The following is an 8,533-nucleotide window of genomic DNA, read 5'->3' as shown; positions in this document are numbered from 1 at the left end:
TAGTGAGAATGAGTCTGCGCCTTTGCCTCCTCATAGGAGTTATGACTGTGCTATTGAGCTGAACCCGGGGTGTAAATTCCCCAAGGGTCGGCTTTTCAATTTATCTGTACCCGAGCACGAGGCTATGCGATCCTATATTAAGCAGTCATTGGAGAAAGGTCATATTAGACCATCCTCTTCACCCTTAGGTGCTGTTTTTTTTTCGTGGCTAAAAAGGATGGTTCATTAAGGCCTTGTATTGACTATCGTGCCCTCAACAAAATTACTGGTAAATATCAGTATCCGTTACCCCTGATTTCTGATCTATTCTCCAGAGTTAAAGGTGCTTGCTGGTTTACCAAGCTTGACCTCAGGGGGGCGTATAATCTTATTCGCATTAAGCATGGGGATGAATGGAAGATGACATTTAATATTCCGGAGGGACATTTTGAGTACCTGGTGATGCCTTTTGGGCTCACTAATGCCCCTTCTGTCTTCCAGTGCTTCATGAACGATATATTCCGAGACTTTGTGGATAAATTTTTGATTATCTATCTGGATGATATTTTGATTTTCTCCAAGAATTGGGACTCTCATGTGGAACATGTTCTGACTGTGTTCCGGATTTTGAGGGAGAATTCCCTGTATGTCAAGGGATCGAAATGCCTTTTTGGGGTACAGAGGATTTCATTTTTGGGATTTATTTTGTCTCCGTCAACTATTGAAATGGACCCGGACAAGGTACATTCCATTTATGATTTGGTTCAGCCCACTTCTTTGAAGGCCCTCCAGAAGTTTTTGGGTTTTGCTAACTTTTATCGGAAATTTATAGCTAATTTTTCTGGTATTGCCAAGCCATTGACGGATTTGACTAGGAAGGGTGCTGATGTGCTGAATTGGTCTCCGGAGGCTGTTTCTTCCTTTCAGGAGCTGAAGCGAAGATTCACTTCTGCTCCGGTTTTGCGGCAACCTGATGTCTCACTCCCGTTTCAGGTGGAGGTGGACACTTCTGAGATTGGTGCAGGAGCGGTGTTGTCCCAAAAAGATCCTGTGACATCTAAAATGAATCCTTGTGTTTTCTTTTCCTGAAAGTTCTCCCCATCCGAACGTAACTATGATGTGGGGAATCGGGAACTGTTGGCCATGAAATGGGCATTTGAGGAGTGGAGACATTGGTTGGAGGGAGCCAAACACCAAGTCGTGGTCCTTACTGATCACAAGAATTTGATTTACCTGGAGTCGGCCAAGCGCCTGAATCCTAGACAGGCTAGGTGGGCCTTATTTTTCACACGTTTTGATTTTGTGGTCTCTTTTCTTCCGGGCACTAAGAATGTCAAGGCAGACGCCCTCTCTAGGAGTTTCCTTGCTGATTCTCCTGTTGTGACTAAGCCTGCTACCATCTTAGGCGAGGGGGTAGTTCTTTCTGCCATCTCGCCCGATTTGAGACGTGCTCTGGAAGAGTTTCAGGAGGACAAACCTGAGCGTTGTCCCAGTGGAAAGCTGTATGTTCCTGACCAGTGGAGGAAGAGAGTGATGTCTGAAGTTCATTGCTCTGCATTCGCTGGTCATCCAGGTATTTTTGGTACTAGAGATCAGGTGAGTCGACCTTTTTGGTGGCCCGCCTTGTCTCGTGATGTCAGGAATTTTGTGCAGTCCTGTGGGACTTGCTCCTGGTCTAAACCTTGTTCTCGCTCTAGTGGCTTGTTGATGCCTTTGCCAGTGCCCAGGAGGCCATGGACCCATATTTCAATGGATTTTATCTCTGATATGCCTGTCTCTCAGAGAATGACTGTTATTTGGGTGATTTGTGATAGATTCTCTAAGATGGTCCATCTTGTACCATTCCCTAAGTTGCCATCTTCCTCTGAGTTGGTGCCCTTGTTTTTGCAACAGGTGGTTCGCTTGCACGGGATTCCTGAGAACATTGTATCTGACAGAGGAGTTCAGTTTGTGTCTAGATTTTGGAGGACTTTCTGTTCCAAGCTGGGAATTCAGTTGTCCTTCTCCTCTGTGTTTCACTCTCAGACCAATGGGCAGACGGAGAGAACAAACCAGACTTTGGAGTCGTATTTGAGATGTTTTATTTCTGCCGATCAGGATGATTGGGTTTCATTTTTGCCCTTGGCCGAATTTGCTATAAATAATAGAGGTAGTTCTGCCACTTTGATGTCACCTTTTTTTTGTAACTTTGGTTTTCACCCTCGATTTTCTTCAGGGCAGGTGGAGCCTTCTGCCTGCCCAGGTGTTGATACTGTGGTGGAGAGAATGCACCAGATCTGGGACCAAGTAGTGGATAAGTTGTCTCTCTCCCAGGAAAAGGCCCAGCGGTTTTCCAACTGGAGAAGGACAGTTGGTCCCCAGTTTAAGGTGGGTGATATGGTTTGGTTGTCATCAAAAAATATCGCTATGAAGGTGGCTTCTCCTAAGTTTAAGCCTAGATTTATTGGACCTTACAAGATTTTGGAGATTATTAATGCGGTCTCTTTTCGGTTGGCTCTTCCTGTCACATTTAAAATTCATGATGTGTTTCATAAGTCCTTGTTGAAGAGGTTTGTTGAACCAGTAGTTCCTGTGGTGGCACCTCCTGACCCTATATTGGTTGAAGGTAACATGGAATATGAGGTAGAGAAGATACTGGATTCCCGTCTGGCTAGACGGAGACTCCAGTATTTGGTTAAGTGGAAGGGTTATGGTCAGGAGGATAATTCCTGGGTCTCTGCCTCTGATATTCATGCCGAAAGATTGGTGCGTGCCTATCATCGGGCTCACCCGGATCGCCATGGTGGCATGGATGAGGGTTCGGTGACCCCTCCTCAAGGGGGAGGTACTGTTGTGAGTTCATTTTTCCCTTCACCATTGAGGTCTGATGAACTCCCTCCTCTAGTGAATGAAGGTAGTGAGACTGATTGCCAGACACCTGGGCAGCTAGATGATGACTGGGTGGCTGGAATTGAGGACTGGATATAAGGCTGCCGACGCCCTTCTTCCTGGCTGGTGATTTTCCTGCTGGATTCTTGGAGACCAGTCTGATTCCTGCATCTCAAAGCTAAGGTCTTCTGCTCTGCTTTGTACTCTTCAGTTTTGTTTTTGTTTTGCCTTGTTTTTTGGGAGTTCTGCCATCCCCGGCCGGGGGTGAGCTTAATTTCATTTTTGTCTCTGATCTGTTGATATTTTGCTCTGTCTTCAGAATATACCTGAGTGCTGATATAGTCTTTTGAAACCTAGCGACTTAAGGGCCTGTTTTTCCTATCAGTCGGTTGGCTCATTTTGATAGGGTTTTTGCAGATGGCAGACAGCAGCTTTCCTATCCTGTCCTATGTAGTTAGCTTGGGCCCCATCATTTGCTCAACCTATCTTTCTATCTGTGTTAGTGTTTTCATCTTGCTTCACCGTCATTATATGTTGGGGGCTGCCTGTTGCTTTGGGGTCTGCTCTGGGGCAGTTTAGTTTTTTCCCCTTTCTGTCTTTAGGCTATATAGTTCTCCGGCTGTGATCGAGGGGTCTAGGGCACCGTAGGAACCCCCCACGGCTACTGATAGTTGTTGTGGATAGGTTCAGGGGTCTGCAATCCGATAGCTGCCAACCTCTCTGGTTTTTCTGGACTTAGCTTATATTTTGTTTTTTCCTCCTTCGGTGACTCATCATAACAGAATGGGCTAAGGTGGGGTTTATTGCTTCCTTTCTGTCGGGCAGGGCGTTGGAGTGGGCTGCGCCACTATGAGAGCATGGTGACCCAGAGGTTCGGACCACTGCTCAGTTCTTAACATCTATCAAGCAGGTCTTCCTGGGACCATGGGTCACGCACAATACCTCTCTTCAGCTACTTGCATTAACTTAGGGATCTCTCTCGGTCAGCCAGTATGCCGCTCGTTTTCAGACACTGGCTTCCGAGCTGCAGTGGTCTGATAAAGCCCTCATCCCTGTGTTTTGGAGAGGTTTAGCGGAGCATGTTAAGGATGCCCTGTCTACCAGAGAGGTGCTTGTAAGTCTGGAGGAGCTGATTGCCATTGCCACCTGCATTGATCTCCATTTTTCGGAGCGCGGGCTGGAGCGTGCTCAAACCAGACGGAAGGGAACTTCGGCTCCCAACCTTTTTGAACCTCCGGAATTACCCGAGTCAGAGTGTTCACTCCCAGAGCCCATGGAGGTGTCGCGTGCCAGTCTCGAGGCGCGTCCGGCATTAAGCGCCACTCGCGGTTACCACTGTCAGCACTCAGCTCCCCAGGATAATGTGGCCCCGCAATGGCCAAATTCGGTGCCGCCGGGCAAGACCTTTGTCCCCCCTCGCCTTCGGCCGAAGGTTCTCGCGTGGGCACACACGTCCAGGGCGGTTGGTCACTGTGGCTACATGCAGACCACAATACTCCTGGCAGGGTCTTATTGGTGGTCTCACAGGGCTCGGTACACTGAAAAGTATATTCGGGCATGTGCCTCTTGTGCTCGGAATAGCTTCCTTAAACAGAGAGTGATGACGCCTGCCGACACACTGCGGTGTTCCACTTCAACTTCTGCTCCTGGCAATTTTTTCGCTCCCGTTGTCTCCCACGTGTCCCTTCTTAAACCTGGCGATCTTGCCGCCTCTGATACCTTCCATGTGTCCCGGTTTTCCGTGTCACCTGCCGGGACATCTGACTTGCCTTCGGACGAGTCTGAGGCCTATGCCTCTGATGGGCACAAGGTGGTGGATTGGAAGGCTCAGAGGGGAGGGGACCCTAGTAGGGGGGGTAATGTTAGGCGTCAGGTTTCTGCATCTGCTCTGCAGGAATCCAGAGCCTCACATTCTGCGGTCTCCTGCTGTCTATCTAACGCAGAGGAGATAACTTTGCAGCAGATCGCTCCAGAGACTAAGTCCCTCTGTTCTCCTACTGAGCATGCTCACGAGACAATCTCCCATTGGAGATCGGAAGTCATGTGCCCAGGTCCTGCTCCAGATCTCATTGGTCCATCTCGGAGATCTGGAAGCTTCCGGAAGGTCCCGGCTAAAAAAAGCACGCATGACCGTTCGGCCATGCTCTAGTATAGTCTCTAGTTGCTACTGTGTGAATGATGATGGATGTATGAGCCTGCGAATGACTCATTAAGATCCCCTCCCTGTGATATTATGAATGTGTACAGGGACTTAGATTAGAGCCAGCGCGTGGCAAGCCTCAAGCCACTACAGCATCATCCACAGTGCTAGCGTCCGACATTTCGCCTGCTTCCTAGATTTGTCGACTAGCGTCAGTGTCCTACGCCGTGCTGCAGTTGCAGCCCTCTTTGGCATCCACAGTAGCGACGCCGCACGCACGGTAGTTCTAGACAGATGCAGCTCCTCTGTCTTGGGTCCTGCTCCTGTGACCAGATACCGTGTGTGCATTTACCTGAGACCTGTGACACTAACAGGCTCAGTCTTTTGTGTTTACCTCTGCTGACATCTCTGTGAGCAAGCAGAAATTGCTTAGCGCACTTGGGTGACGTTCAACCCCCATGCGCATTTCTGCCATATTGCTCGTCTGTCACTACTTGGCAGCAGTGTTTACACCTACTGCACGGTGGATCCCGAGCAGCGAATGCACTATATTATTTATTTTTATTTAGTGCGTTCCGCTGTTCCAAACAGTATCTATGCCTCTTGATGAACCCCCTGTTGTGCCTTAATCCCCAAGGCACCTTTGTCAGGTCTGGGATACCTGAAAACCTTCCCAACCTGTCTGTTTACCCTGGGACATAAGGAGGGGGCTGGGGAGGACAGGAGCTGTTCAAGTCAGACCTTGTGTGGTGATGTTCGTGTGAAGACAGCACGTCAGAGAGAAGGGGAAGCATATGGACCAATTTTATCCTCTGTCTGCTGGATTATTGGACTCTCATCTCCTTGGACATTCATCCTGTTACTGAACTGCATTTGTGTTCTGGACTATTGTATCCTCAGTGTGGTGGATTGTTTATGGACCTTTTAGTTTTGCCTATAATAAAGGTCTTGGGATTGTTCACACTTCCCTCGCTCTGTTGATTGTGTGGTATTGGAGAAGGACCCCTTGACAATGGTATGAGGTGATTGGGAGATAATTTCCTGTCGGATATGGTAAATTTTTTCTTTGAAGTAATTGGCCAGATCATCGGCTCGAAGATCTGAGGTTGGGGCCTGCACTATTGGGTTGAGTAGGGAATGAAAAGTGTCAAAGAGACGTTTAGGGTTCTTGGACAGTGAGGTAATGAGGGTGTTGAAATAGGTTTTTTTGGAGAGGTGAAGGGCAGTGTTGTATGTTCTAAGCATAAACTTATAATGGATGAAATCTTCATGTAGGTTGGACTTTCTCCACAGACATTCGGCGCACCTGGAGCACCGCTGCAGGAAACGTGTTTGCAGGGTGTGCCAGGGTTGTCGCCATCTGAGTCATGTTGTTCTATGTATAGGAGGTGAAATTTAATCCATGGCACTTTGAAGTGTTTCATTGTAATGCTTTAGTGCAGAGTCAGGACATGAGAGGTAGGAGATAGGGGCCAAGGATGCCTGCAACTTCTTCATGCGTTTGTGAGTGTTAATGGCTTGTAATGTAATGTAATGTGTTCCTATAGCATTTGATACTAGAGATGATCAAGTATTTTGCAGTTCAAATTCACCAGCTTTGTTTATTTTAAAATAAACAATAGATTTTTAGGAAATTATTTCTCTACCAATAGAAAGTGTTATCAAGCATTTAATTTTCCAGAAAAAATGTATAACAGTTTCAGGTCAGCTAAGACTGTATTGAACCTCTTTGGAGCTTTTTAATGCAAACTAGAAGCATAGCTATCGGGAGGCAGAGGGTGGGGTCGACTAGGGCCCAGTGCTCAGAGGGCCCACCCAGAGCTACTCTACACTTAACTGTGTTGGCATGCACAGCACAATACAGTTAAGCTCTGCGGTTGAGCAGGGAGAGTCAATCTCCCTGCATTTCTTGTTCTCCCTGCACTACTGCTCTAAGCCACGGCAGGATAATGCAATGACTGAGGAGCCAGCGCCACACAGGAAGGTCAGAGTCCCGATGAGGGCCATCATAAAGTTTCACAAGGAAATCACCTGACATGCCTTGCAATAATCAGTAATGTCTCATCAATAATTTATTTCTGGAATCAATAACCTTCAGAAAGTGTTTATGATTAGAGATGAGCGAACTCGTGGATGTCCGTATTCTGTTGGTACTGGTGGACTTTTTTAAAAGTCCTGTTTGGGTCGCAAGCTTTGCCTGAACTTGACCCCAAACCTCATATAAGTCAATGGGGACCGGGACTTCTGTCAGGGCAGTACAATTGCTTTGCCAACAAATGTGGATAGGAAAATTACTTAGAAGGGTCCTTTCACCATAGCAATCATTGTAAAATAGTTAATGAATAACATAAAAATGTTAACAGTGTCCCCACAAAGACTGAGGTTTGCTACCATCAGGCCAGTTAAAAAAAATTTGACCCAAAGAACATGTGGCACAATACCCCCAGAGAATAAGTGTTTTAATTTCACCAACAGAGTATGGTGAACAATACACCAACAGAGTATGGTGAAATGAAAATTTCAGTCACAGAGCATGGAAATCAATACCCCCTGTAGGGATGGTACTCACTCAGGTGCGATAGGAGGAAGACAGGAGGCACGTTACTTTCAAATTTCATAAACCCAGAAGTGCCAACAAAAAGGAAAACAGCCTTTAGAACAGGCAAAACAAAGTATCAGTGTCCATATCACAGTCCTCTATCTCCTCCGAGCTATATAGGAGTTCCTGCTCTCCCAAGACACCAGCAGCCACTAACTCACATGGCCAGGTCACATGACTCTGACCTCACACAAGTCCTGGCAGAATTCTACTTCCACAGGCCTGTGGGCACACAGGCTGGGGTAATGTCCAGCACTCAAGATCCATCTGGAGCCACTTACACAGGAATACTTCTCCCTCTCTGCACAGACAATGAAGGTCTCCACACCTCCAGTCACAGACCATGTGCCAAACAACAGCATCCATTACTTGTGAGGTATATGGGTTACCAGACCTACCCATCTCTCATAGTTACCCGCAACCCTGACCCATGTGAACTAAATGACTTCTTATTGCACACGTGCACTAAAGCAAAATACTCCGGGTTGCATCACTGGAAGCAGCTATCTCTGCAACACATACCTCCCATTGATTGTACGGCCATTATCCTCCTTACACCCCACATAAGATTATTAAAATTTTATCATAGGGCAAGGGGAACAATACCCCCACTGAAGATTGGAATAAATTTCAGCCTCACAACTTGAGGAACAATACCCCAACAGAAGTTTTTAATATATTTCCGCATAACAGCTTGTGGCATGATACCCCTACCAGGGCTTCCATCAGGGTATTACTGCCCTTACTGGCGTATTGGGCTAAGTGAGCCTAAGGGACCTCTCTTCTGCTCACCGAACCCTATCGGCTGGATTCTGCCAGTTCAGTAACTGACTGTGTGTTCTTGGATGCACAATAGGTGATGATGAGTTTAACTGGAAAAAATATTGTTTAAACCAGGCAACCAGGCTTGTATTAGGGCCTATTAGCACCTCTCTCCATTAGATGAT

The sequence above is a fragment of the Dendrobates tinctorius genome, unplaced genomic scaffold (assembly GCF_039654945.1).
Source record: "Dendrobates tinctorius isolate UK_male_01 unplaced genomic scaffold, ASM3965494v1 ptg000029l, whole genome shotgun sequence".
NCBI lineage: Eukaryota > Metazoa > Chordata > Amphibia > Anura > Dendrobatidae > Dendrobates > Dendrobates tinctorius.
This window is presented reverse-complemented; position numbering follows the sequence as displayed.